We start from the raw sequence: 12,976 nt of genomic DNA on the forward strand, positions 1-12,976 counted from the left end.
GCATATTCCCCAGACCTTCACCCTCAACTTAAGTTAGAGATAGCTGAATTCCATAAGACGCTTAAATGGGGCTAAATGCTCAGGCTATCCCTCCCTAAAGGAAAGGAACAACTAAAGATGTTACCGTCCTCTGGATAGTACTTTTAATAAGTTGAACTAGACTATAACCTTCCGGATATTATAAGGGTCCGGAATACACACAGAATTCTGCAACTCCTTACAAAACAGTGCACAGAATTTGTGGGTTCGCGAGTCTATACAGATTCACTCTTTGAGACAATTCTAAAAATATATAGTTTTATTAAAGAGCAAGCATTCAGTTAACATCTGTTGAATCAGTCGCAACATTAACAATTCAAAGTACAATTAGCTTACATTCCTCCTCATTTCTGTCCTAAATGGCCTACCCCTTATCCTTAGACTGTGACCCCTGGTTCTGGACTCCCCCGCCATCGGGAACATCCTTCCTGCATCTAGTCTGTCCAGTCCTGTCAGAATTTTATAAGTTTCAATGAGATCCCCTCTCATTCTTCTAAACTCCAGCGAGTACAAGCCCAATCGTCCCAATCTCTCCTCATTCGTCATTCCTGCCATCCCAGGTATCAGCCTGGTGAATCTTCGCTGAGCTCCTTCCATGGCAAGAACATCCTACCTCAGATAAGGCGACCAAAACTGCACACAATACTCAAGATGTGGTCTCACCAAGGCCCTGTACAACTGCAGCAAGGCATCCTTGTTCCTGTACTCAAACCCTCTCGCTACGAAGGCCAACATACCATTTGCCTTCTTAACCGCATGCTTACCTGCGCACCTGCATGCTTACCTTCAGCGACTGGTGCACAAGGACACCAAGGTCTCGTTGCACTTCTCCTTCTCCCAATCTATTGCCATTCAGATAATAATCTGCCTTCCTGTTTTTGCCACCAAAGTGGATAACCTCACATTTATCCATGTTATATTGCATCTGCCATGCTTCTGCCCAATCACCCAACCTGTCCAAATCATCCTGGAGTTTCTCGGCATCCTCCTCACAGCACACACGCCCACCCAGCTTTGTGTCGTCTGCAAATTTAGAGATATTACATCTAGTCCCCTTGTCTAGATAATTAATATATATTGTGAATGGCTGGGGTCCAAGGACCGATCCCTGTGGTACCCCACTAGTCACTGCCCGCCACTCAGAAAAAGACCCATTTATTGCAACTCTTTGCTTTCTGTCTGCCAACCAGTTCTCTACCCAAGTCAATACCTTGCCCCCAATTCCATGTGCCTTAACTTTACATGCTAATCTCTTATGCAGGACCTTATCAAAGGCCTTCTGAAAGTCCAAATATACCACATCCACTGGTTCTCCCTTATCTATTTTACCAGTTACATCCTCAAAAAATTCCAGTAGATTTGTCAAGCACGATTTACCTTTTGTGGATCCATGTTGACTTTGTCCGATCCTGTCACTGTTTTCCAAGTGCTCTGCTATTACATCTTTTATAATGGACTCTAGTATTTTCCCCACTACCGATGTCAGGCTAACCGGTCTGTAATTCCCCGTTTTCTCCCTACCACCTCTTTTGAATAGTGCGGTAACATTAGCTACCCTCCAATCCATGGGTACTGTTCCAGATTCCATCGAATGTCGGAAGATGGTCAGCAATGCATCTACTATTTCTTGGGCCACTTCCTTAAGTACCCTAGGATGTAGATTATCAGGCCCTGGGGATTTATCCGCCTTCAATCCCATCAATTTCCCTAACACCATTTCCCTACAAATACTGATTTCTTTCAGTTCCTCCCTTTCATCAGACCCTATGTTCCCCGACATCTCTGGGAGGTTATTTGTGTCCTCCTTTGTGAAGACAGAACCAAAATATGTATTTAATTGGCCTTCCATTTCTTTGTTCCCCATTATAAATTCCCTTGATTCTGACTGCAAGGGACCTACGCTTGACTTCACCAATCTTTTTCTCTTCACATATCTATAAAAGCTTTTACAGTCAGTTTTTATGTTCCCTGCAAGCTTACACTCATATTAAATTTTCCCCTTCTTAATTAATCCCTTTGTCCTCCTTTGTTGACTCCTAAACTGCTCCCAACCATCAGGTTTACTGCTTTTTCTGGCCAATTTATATGTGCTCTCCTTGGATCTTATGCTATCCCTAATTTCCCTTGTTAGCCACGGTTGAGTCACCTTTTTTGTTTTATTTTTATGCCAAACTGGGATGAACAAATTCTGTAGTTCATCCATGCAGTCTTTGAATGTTTGAAATTGCCTATCCACCATCAACCCTTTGAGTGACATTCCCCAATCAATCCTGCCCAACTCACGCCTCAGACCATCGTAATTTCCTTTATTTAAATTCAGGACCCTAGCCTCTGAGTCAACTACTTCATTCTCCATCTTAATGAAGAATTCGATCATATTATGATCACTCCGACCCAAGGGGCCTCGTACAACAATATTGCTAATTAATCCTTTCTCGTTACATTTCTTATTTCTCAGAGATCCTTATTCTCAAATCTTTACTTCATTATATTTCTTATTTCTTATTTCTAAATCCTTACATTTCTTATTTCTTATTTCTAAATCCAGAACATCCTTACATTTCTTATTTCTAAATCCAGAACATCCACCAAAAATCAATACTTTAACTTCCCGAGACTCATAGTTAAAAACTTACAGAGATGCCTCTGGAAAGTTGAGAAACGCCCTGCCTGTTCAGCGTGTTCTGACGTTCTGTTGAAAAGGTCTTAATTTTATACCCTTTTGGCATTAGTTTCTTCTTTGATGTTCTCTGCTGATGTCAGATAATTGTCTTTATTGATATCTCTGATTGAATGCTTCCTTTGAATGCTTTCTCTGTTACTATCAATTCAACTATTGCATGCATAATTATTTCTCTACTTTTAGGTGTTCCAAAAACCATCATAAAAACAATGACAGCTATGGTTTTTGTTTGATGTCATTCTTACCGAAGATTCTTCATTCATTTCTTAATATTGGCTTAACTGCTTTTTAGCAGACATTTTGACTCTGTTCTGCTTCAAGTTTAATACAAACACAATGCAATTGCTTGGTGTCATCTATTGAAGTTATATCTTCAAAGTCTTGTTGGTATGGTTTTTACTATATGTAAATCAAAACCACTTTAACTGTGTGTTTACTTGTTTTCTAGCTATCTTAATTGGTTGCATATTTAATCGTGTTTCCTGTCATCCAAGTTTAACATAAAACTATTTGACCAGCAGATGTTTCTTTTCTTGATGTCATGTTTCAAAGGTACATGCCTCTTTTAATGTTTGTATTTCTGTTTTATCGTGTTAGTTTTTCACACTTTAAACTGTGTCTCTCATTGTGTTCATTGCAAACCATAGACCTTTTGGAACCACCAATGGTTTGCTTCAATCTTTCATTGTTTTAGAATATTTAACTAATTCCCATTTCAAAGCTTGTTTGCAACTTTGTTATCAACTGACCTTTTCTCAGAAGCCTGTTCTCTGTTTACAGCTTGTGTGCTGAGACTTGTGGCTTTTAAACCCAATATGTCTTTTATTAATAATATTAGAAAGCTGTTCATGGCATTTCTCTGAATCATGGCTATTCCTTCACAGCACTATGGCCTGGATTTTGTGGTACTGTAGTAATAATGGCGAATCTGTCAGCGTCGCCATTATTACTGTGTAAAACTGACATCAACTTCAGTGTCTGCACATTCACAAACGCGGAAATCCGAATGTTGCTGTCAGTGATACCCTGCTCCTCTACAGGTGCACTGTTACAGTCTGTTACATGCGAATCACATGTGCCCCTGGGATACCTGGGCCCTGCGCATTTCATAGAGCAGAGGCCCAGGAGCGGAAATGGCTGGACCTCAGGAGCCGTCAGGTAAGGGCATAGATTTTTTCCAGATCGGAGGCATCTGCATGCAGGAAGCCTCCGATTGGAAAATATGGGCCATTGTGGGCAGCTTTTTTTCAAGGTCAGTGGTGAGCACCATTCCTTCGCGGCTGACCGCAAAATCTGAGCCATTGTTTTGGAAAATTTCTGGAGCTGAAGTGATCTCAAAAGGCATTCTGGTGTATATATATCTGCCAAGAAGACTATTAAAGTTGCAAAATTTTTGAAGAGTTTTTATCCAATTGTACTTGCCAGTAGCAACAATTTGCTTCAAGAGTACAAAATATTTTGGCATTTGACAACAATGGTATTACTTCCTCCAGGGTGCACATCACGTGATGTTCCCTTTCCATGGCTTGAATTAAATCTTCAAGGTCGAGGCATATTCTCACGCATTCCCTCTTTTGCATTACTATTGTCACTGCACTGCTTACCCAAGGTCTTGACTTTTTGACTTTCTTTATTGCATCAAGTTTCTCCGTTATGTCTAGCTTTTTACAAATTTCATCATGACATACAACTGCCAGATACCTTGGTACCTTTAAGTACATTAGTATACTTCTTTGTCACTTTTAGGCATTTATTGTTAGTGACTGCATCAATTATTTTGATCAATCCAAACTGCTGACATGCTCAAAATCTAAGGACTGACTGTACTCATCCCAGTATTCAAAATTCTAGACTTTGGTATTTGTCTTTATATTCATCCATCATGTTGCTGTTTCCTATTGGCTGGATGTTATGGCCAGGCTGCATCACCAACTTTGCATTAGACTATCTCAATTCTGTACTTAGCTTCTTATAAACTGTCTATGGCGTGACATTACATCCTGTATCTAATTTGAAACAAACAGTTCTGTCATTTATCTTGAGGTCAGTTGGACATTCAGCATCATATTCTGCCTGGACCATACTCACAAAAATTTAATTCTATTCTGAGACTGCTTTTTCAACTCCGTGAACTTTTTTTAAAAGTTCTTTGCTTGTCTGACCAGAATGGTTTTGCTTTGTTTCTTCTTACACCTGTATTTGGCCCAGTACTGGGCATTTCTTTCTTCTCCTGATTCACTACAGTGATTACAATCCATTATCTTTTGCTGACGAACTGAGTCGACTTTTTTTCATTGTATGAAATAATATCTTTGCTCCACTCACAGTACTTATAGCACTAGTAGTATTTATCAGTGCATTTAAATGATTTGTGTTGCTCGACAATTATCAATTGCATTCTGTAGATCTTTTCTCTTAGTAGTCTGACTCTGACTTGACCATCTATTATATCAACTACAATTCTGTCTTTAATGAGGCTCTATATGAGGGATTTGTACTCGCAAGATTTGGCCATTTCTGTGCATCTATTACGTCTTAATCAAGGCTTTCTCCTTAAGTTTGGAACCTGGTGTTAAACACGTCTTAATATGCAACATTTTTCTGAGGTGTAAAATATCCCTCAAACTTGTCCCTTCCATTTATGCTCTCCCTCAGCTTATGCAAATGTATTATATACCTCATCAATTGTATATGGCAAAGTAATGGCTGCACTTTGCTATTGCAAAAAAATCAAAGTGTTCTTTCCATGTTCTGTGCAGTTCTACGACATGTCCCCAAGATGTTGCAGAAGACTTGCCTGCTATCCTCCCCAATTAAAATTTGGGCCAGAAATTAAACAAGTCAGAAACCCAAGTACTCATGCTCTACATATTATTTTTTTGTGATTGTATTCTATCCCAGGTAGGTTTGTATTTAGCCAACAGCCATATATGCAGTGAGCTTATTGAAGTTTAAAGATCACAAAATTGATATGGATGTGGAAGGCCATTCAACCCATCTCACCTCATCCATCTAAAAAAGTCTATATTTCCCCCTCCAATTACAACATCAAATTGTCTCTTAAATTATTTTCAGATTTTGCTTCCACCACCCTTCCTAGAAATCCATTCCACTTGTGAATTGTGCTTTGTGTGAAGAAGGGCTTCCTGACATCAGTTCTAAGTTTGCTTGTCACCAGCTTGAACTGTGTTCTTTTGTCTTAAAATAATGTTTTGGATTTAACTTTTCTACACGGTTTTCTATCTTTTTTACCTCTTTGAAGGCCCTTCTCAGTTACTTCCTTTCAAGGATGAACAGCCCAAGTTTCTCGAGTCTTTCCTTAAAACTCAGGTCTATGCCACTAATGTTTGCCCTCATGGGTCCTCTCTGAATTGCTTGAACGTCTCACTTCAGTATTGGTAACCAAAACTGCACACAATATTTCAGGTGTCCAGAGCATTGTAAAGTTTTAGCAAAAATATAAAAGCATTCATCATAAGATTTATCTTTAGAAAACACAAGTCAGTTGACGTTTCAGATATAAACCATCTGAAGCATCAACTGACTCATGTTTTCTCGATGGATGTTGCCTGATCTGCTGACTATCTCCAGTGTTTTCTGCTCTGTTTCAGATTTCCTGCATCTGCAGTATTATGCTTTCTGATTTTTGGAGATGAATTAGTCAGCAGATAAGGCAGAGCCCTGTACTAGAGTGCAATATGACATAATATTTACCATAGCACAGTACACCTCGTCAAGTTGGCAATGCTTCCTTGAAACTTCTCACTCATGAGTAATCACTCTTTATAGTAATATGTATATTCGAATGATAAGAAATTAGAGTTTGAGAGTTACATATGGAACAGAAAGTGAATAGAATTATCTTAACAACATGGCTGAAACTAAAAGCTGCTGACGGTTTGACATGCTCAATATGGATAAAAACAGTAATGTGTGAGGAGGGATAACCATACTAATTAAGGGAGGCTGGATATGATCAAAATAGTTGATTTAACTTTGGGTTAGGGAAAACTGAGTGGAAGCATCTGCCAGCTCAGAAATTAAACTAATAATTGGAAATTGCTTTAGATCACTAGGGCAAAAGGAGATGTGGAATTATTTAAACAATAGAGGGAAAGGAAGGGTAGCAATTATCTTAAAATGAAAGTGGAATTATGATGAGGATCTTTCAAAAAGGAGGAGGTAAACTGCGAGCTTGTATCGGACTGCAGTGATACAGCATACTGAAAAAGGGATCTTGTAGTTTGTAGTGAGCCTGAAATAATGGTAAATGTAGGCCTTCGGGAGCACTTGAACACCACTAATCATAATGTTATTACATTTGATATTGTGACACAGGCAGGAGGAGCAAGAGATGATAACAATAATGCCTCAACTTTCAGGAAAGCTGATTCTAAAGCTGCAAGGATTGAAATAGGGACAATAAATTGAGCAATAATGCTAGAATGGATAATATTAAACAAAAGACGAAGAACTTCAAGATTAAGTTGGAGAGGCTGAAGATAGAATACACAGGTGACTATCAACCCTAGATGGCTAATTAGGGAAAGGAAGAAAGAACTTGCAATTATTTAGTGCCTATTGTCCACAGGTCATCTCAAAGTGCATCACACCAATTAATTACTATGGAAATGCAGTGACTGTGGCTATAGAGGCAAATGAGGCAGCCAATTGTATACAGCAAGGTCCCACAAACAGCAAATGAGATGAATACAGATAATCTGTATTCTTTTGGCTGTGTTGGTTGAGAGAGGAATGCTGAAGTCAATGTAAAGAAAAATCAGGCGGGGTGTATAACCAGTGGGCGATCCGTTACCGCTCATTTTATGCTGCTGCCGAAATTGAACTGTACCCCCGCTGACCCAGACACTTAGAGAGTGCCATGGTCTTCTGAATATTACCGTGGGATCTTTGTGTCAACCTAAACCAGCAGGCAGCGCCTTGGCTCAGCATCTCATCTGAAAGACATCTCACCCACAACAATGTAAAACTCCCTCAGTACTGTATTGAAATGCCTGCCTAGATAAAATACTTAGGTTTTGGACTGGGACTTGAACCTTGACCTTTGCAGTGAACATTAATTTAAGAAGTTTATTTTTTCCAAGGCCCTGCCAGCTGGTTTAGGTTTAGGAGGAAAAAGAGTGGGAGAGCTATAGTAATAGGGGATTCTATTGTAAGGGTAATAGATAGGTGTTTCTGCAGCCGTAAACAAGACTCCAGGATGGTATGTTGCCTCCCTGGTGCAAGGGTCAAGGATGTCTCAGAACGGCTGCAGATCATTTTGGAAGGGGAGGGTGAACAGCCAGTTGTCGTGGTGCATATAGGTACCAACGATATAGGAAAAAAACGGGATGAGGTCCTAAAAGCTGAATATAGGGAGTTAGGAGGTAAATTAAAAAATAGGACCTCAAAGGTAGTAATCTCAGGATTGCTACCAGTGCCACGTGCTAGTCAGAGTAGAAATAGAAGGATATTTCAGATGAATACGTGGCTAGAGAAATGGTGCAAGTGGGAGGGATTCAAATTCCTGGGACATTGGAACCGGTTTTGGGGGAGGTGGGACCAGTACAGTTTGCACCTGGGCAGGACCTGGACCGATGTCCTAGGGGGAGTGTTTGCTAGTGATGTGGGGGAGGGTTTAAACTAAACTGGCAGGGGGTTGGGAACCTGAGCAGGGAGACAGAGGAAAGGGAAACAAGGATAGAAGCAAAAGAAAGGAAGGAGAAAAACAAATGTGGCAGTCAGAGAAATCAAGGGTTTAAATCAAACATGGCCACAGTAAATAATAATTCTAAAAGGTGTAAGAGTGTTAAAAAAAACAAGCCTGAAGGCCTTGTGTCTTGATGCGAGGAGCATTTGTAATAAGGTGGATGAATTAGCTGCGCAAATAGAGGTAAACGGATATGATATGATTGGGATTACGGAAACATGGCTCCAGGGTGACCAAGGCTGGGAACTCAACATCCAGGGTATTCAATATTCAGGAAAGATAGGCAAAAAGGAAAAGGAGGTGGGGTAGCATTGCTGGTTAAAGAGGGGATTAACACAATTGAAAGGAATGATATTAGCTCTGATGATGTGGAATCTGTATGGGTAGAATTGAGAAATACCAAGGGGCAGACAACGTTAGTGGGAGTGGTATACAGACCTCCAAACAGTAATGCGGAGGTTGGGGATGGCATCAAACGGGAAATTAGAGACGTGTGCAATAAGGGCACAGCAGTTATCATGGGTGACTTTGATCTACATATAGATTGGGCTAACCAAATTAGTAACAATACTATGGAGGATGAATTCCTGGAGTGTATGCAGGATGGTTTCCTGGACCAATATGTCGAGGAACCAACTAGAGATCAGGCCATCTTAGACTGGGTATTATGTAATGAGAAAGGATTAATTAGCAATCTTGTTGTGTGAGGCCCCTTGGGGAGGAGCGATCATAATATCATGGAATTTTTCATTAAGATGGAGAGTGAAGTAGTTGACTCAGAGACTAGGGTCCTGAATTTAAATAAAGGAAACTACAATGGTATGAGGCGCGAGTTGGGTAGGATTGATTGGGGAATGTAACTCAAAGGGTTGATGGTGGATAGGCAATGGCAAACATTCAAAGATTGCATGGATGAACTACAGAATTTGTTCATCCCTGTTTGGCATAAAAATTAATCAAAAAAGGTGACTCAACCGTGGCTAACAAGGAAAATTAGGGATAGCATAAGATCCAAGGAGAAGACATATAAATTGGCCAGAAAAAGCAGTAAACCTGAGGATTGGGAGCAGTTTAGGATTCAGCAAAGGAGGACAAAGGGATTAATTAAGAGGGGGGAAATTGAGTGTTAGAGTAAGCCTCCAGGTAACATAAAAACTGACTGTAAAAGCTTTTATAGATATGTGAAGAGAAAAATATTAGTGAAGTCAAGCGTAGGTCCCTTGCAGCCAGAATCAGGGGAATTTATAATGGGGAACAAAGAAATGGCAGACCAATTAAATACATATTTTGGTTCTGTCTTCACAAAGGGGGACACAAACAACCTCCCAGAGATGACAGGGAACATAGGGTCTAATGAGAGGGAGGAACTGAAAGAAATCAGTATTTGTAGGGAAATGATGTTAGGGAAATTGACGGGATTGAAGGCCGATAAATCCATAGGGTCTAATAATCTACATCCAAGGGCATTTAAGGAAGTGGCCCTAGAAATAGTAGATGCATTGCTGGTCATCTTCCAAAATTCGATAGACTCTGGAACAGTTCCCATGGATTGGAGGGTAGCTAATGTTACCCCACTATTCAAAAAAGGTGGTAGAGAGAAAATGGGGAATTATAGACCGGTAAGCCTGACATCGGTAGTGGGGAAAATGCTAGAATCCATTCTAAAAATGTAATAGCAGAGCACTTGAAAAACAGTGACAGGATTGGACAAAGTCAACATGGATTTACAAAAGGTAAATCGTGCTTGACTAATCTACTGGAATTTTTTGAGGACGTAACTGGTAGAATAGATAAGGGAGAACCAGTGGATGTGGTGTATTTGGACTTTCAGAAGGCTTCCGATAAGGTCCCGCATAAGAGATTAGCATGTAAAGTTAAGGCACATGGGATTGGGGGCAAGGTACTGACTTGGATAAAGAACTGGTTGGCAGACAGGAAGCAAAGAGTTGGAATAAACGACACTTTTTCCAAATAAATTGCAGGCAGTGACTAGTGGGGTACCACAGGGATCGGTCCGAGGACCCCAGCTATTCACAATATATATAAATGATCTAGACGAGGGAACTAGATGTAATATCTCCAAGTTTGCAGATGACACAAAGCTGGGTGGGCATGTGTGCTGTGAGGAGGATGCTCAGAAACTCCAGTATGATTTGGACAGGTTGGGTGATTGGGCAGAAGCATGGTAGATGCAGTATAATGTGGATAAATGCGAGCTTATCCACTTTGGTGGCAAAAACAGGAAGGCAGATTATTATCTGAATGGCAATCGATTGGGAGAAGGGGAAGTGCAACGAGACCTGGGTGTCCCTGTGCACCAGTCACTGAAGGTAAGCATGCAGGTACAGCAGGCGGTTAAGAAGGCAAATGGTATGTTGGCCTTCGTAGCGAGAGGGTTCAAGTACAAGAACAAGGATATCTTGCTGCAGTTGTACATGGCCTTGGTGAGACCACACCTTGAGTACTGTGTGCAGTTTTGGTCGCCTTATCTGAGGAAGGTTGTTCTTGCCATGGAGGGAGTGCAGCGAAGATTCACCAGACTGATACCTGGGATGGCAGGAATGACCTATGAGGAGAGATTGGGTCAATTGGGCTAATACTCACTGGAGTTTAAAAGAATGAGAGGGGATCTCATTGAAACTTATAAAATTCTAACAGGACTGGACAGACTGGATGCAGGAAGGATGTTCCTGATGGCTGGGGATTCTAGAACCAGGGGTCACAGTCTAAGGATAAGGGGTAAGCCATTTTGGACAGAGATGAGGTGGAATTTCTTCACCCAGAGAGTGGTGAACCTGTGGAATTCTCTACCACAGAAGGCAGTGGAGGCCAATTCATTAAATATATTCAAGAAGGTGTTGGATATATTTCCTAAGGCTAAAGGGATCAAGGGATATGGGGAGACTGCAGGGACAGAGTACTGAATTTGGATGATCAGCCATGATCTCATTGAATGGCGGAGCAGGCTCGAGGGGCCGAATGGCCTACTCCTGCTCCTATCTTCTATGTTTCTATGTTTCTATGAGATAATTTTGAATGTTTGTTCTAGTTTTTGCTCTAAATAATGTAGTGTGGTAAATTTCCACTTTGACTACAATCTGCGGATCACGCACCCTTTATAGAACCCACCTGATTTTCATTCCATTGAAATCACTAGCGGGATCTATAATGGGTGGGCGATCAGCTCTGCCAGATTAGTGTCTATGCTGTCAAGACAAAAATTTGCCCCCACTATTCTCTTTCAGGAGGATAGGATTGCATCACAGTTCACGGGGCAAAGAGAAATTAGCAACAAAATCACCATTAAAACATAGAGAAGAACCAGAACCAGACAGAATGTTGTGATTAAATGTGGCTTTGGCTGGATGCAGAGTAAAACAGATTTTATTCTACTTCAAATGCAAATTTTAGGGAGGATTTTCTGTTGGAGTTACACCTGCTCTCTGGTAAAACATGGATGTGGACAGGAAATTCTTAAGGGGTCCCCCCGTCTGGTCCCCGCTCAATCCTGCCACTTCTATATTTTTGCACTCGAAGTGGCGGGATCATAGAAGATGCCGGACCATGCATGAGTGGGAGTATTCAAAGGACATGCAAATGACATAATTACATCATCTAATGCATTTCCACTGATTTGCTGAACGATAAGAATACCAGTATGCTCCTGCGATCCAGGGTTGCTAGGGCTTGGGCAGGGGCCTTTTGAAACTTAATTTGCTGCCTTAGTCTATGCAATCGATTGCTGGCAAATTTGAAGCAGAAATTCCACTCGAAGCCCACCTAAAATACATGAAGTATCTTGACCCTGGAAAATTGGACGGGGTCAGTGGTGGGCTATTGAGACACTCTGGTGAATTTATGGCGGGATTCGGCCAAAGCTTAAAGTCCCAGCTTTAACTCCAATCTCTAAAGAGCACCTCCTACTGCATCACTATAAATTTTTCCTTTTCTCACACCTGCCATCCTTGTGTCCTTTCATTGTGTGCTGAGTATAGGCAGTTTTGTGTTGTGGAACCATTAATTTTACATTGGACCCTTACAATTGGCAGACAAAAGAGACTTACAGCTCACTAGTCTGGATGCAAGCCCAGGATCCAGATGTGCAAGGACAGTGTGCTGATGTACTGAATATATAAAAAGAGACAGCCTTATTGAAATTAATGGTCTTTTTACATTCCCAATAATTATTATGATCCTACTTTTCATTAAATAATTTTCGGGAGTCCACTAGATATGTCTGCACACTTTCATTCTTCTGTAATTAAAAAGCTCCAACAGTCCCTTCTAATTTAATTGCTGGCTTATGTCTTACCATCCAACTGTTTCTAATAAAATAATGACAAAACAATCAAGCCATTTGTTCACAGTTTGATTTGAGATAGAAAAAAATCTGAAACTAGCTCATCAGAAAGGAGATGCAACAGAATGGAAAGTTCACATCTCCAGAGAAAAGACAAAAAATGACAACACACAATTTTTGTCTTAAGACCTGGAAACTATTACTAATTTCAGACTGAAAATAGATTGTTGCTGCCAATTTCTCT

General features: G+C 40.6%; 1 protein-coding gene across 1 annotated transcript in view; it reads left to right on the forward strand.

Moving 5' to 3' along the window:
• The first annotated feature begins 3,051 nt into the window (after positions 1–3,051).
• Positions 3,052–12,976, forward strand: part of ndst3 (N-deacetylase/N-sulfotransferase (heparan glucosaminyl) 3) — a 453,737-nt gene continuing 443,812 nt past the window's right edge. The window contains exon 1 of the mRNA XM_085962751.1: positions 3,052–3,274. The gene's annotated coding sequence lies outside the window, so the exon portion shown is untranslated. The remainder of the gene's footprint in view (positions 3,275–12,976) is intronic.

This window comes from Somniosus microcephalus, chromosome 2, assembly GCF_052327205.1.
Source record: "Somniosus microcephalus isolate GS21.2 chromosome 2, FLI_Smic_1.0, whole genome shotgun sequence".
NCBI classification, from domain to species: Eukaryota; Metazoa; Chordata; class Chondrichthyes; order Squaliformes; family Somniosidae; genus Somniosus; species Somniosus microcephalus.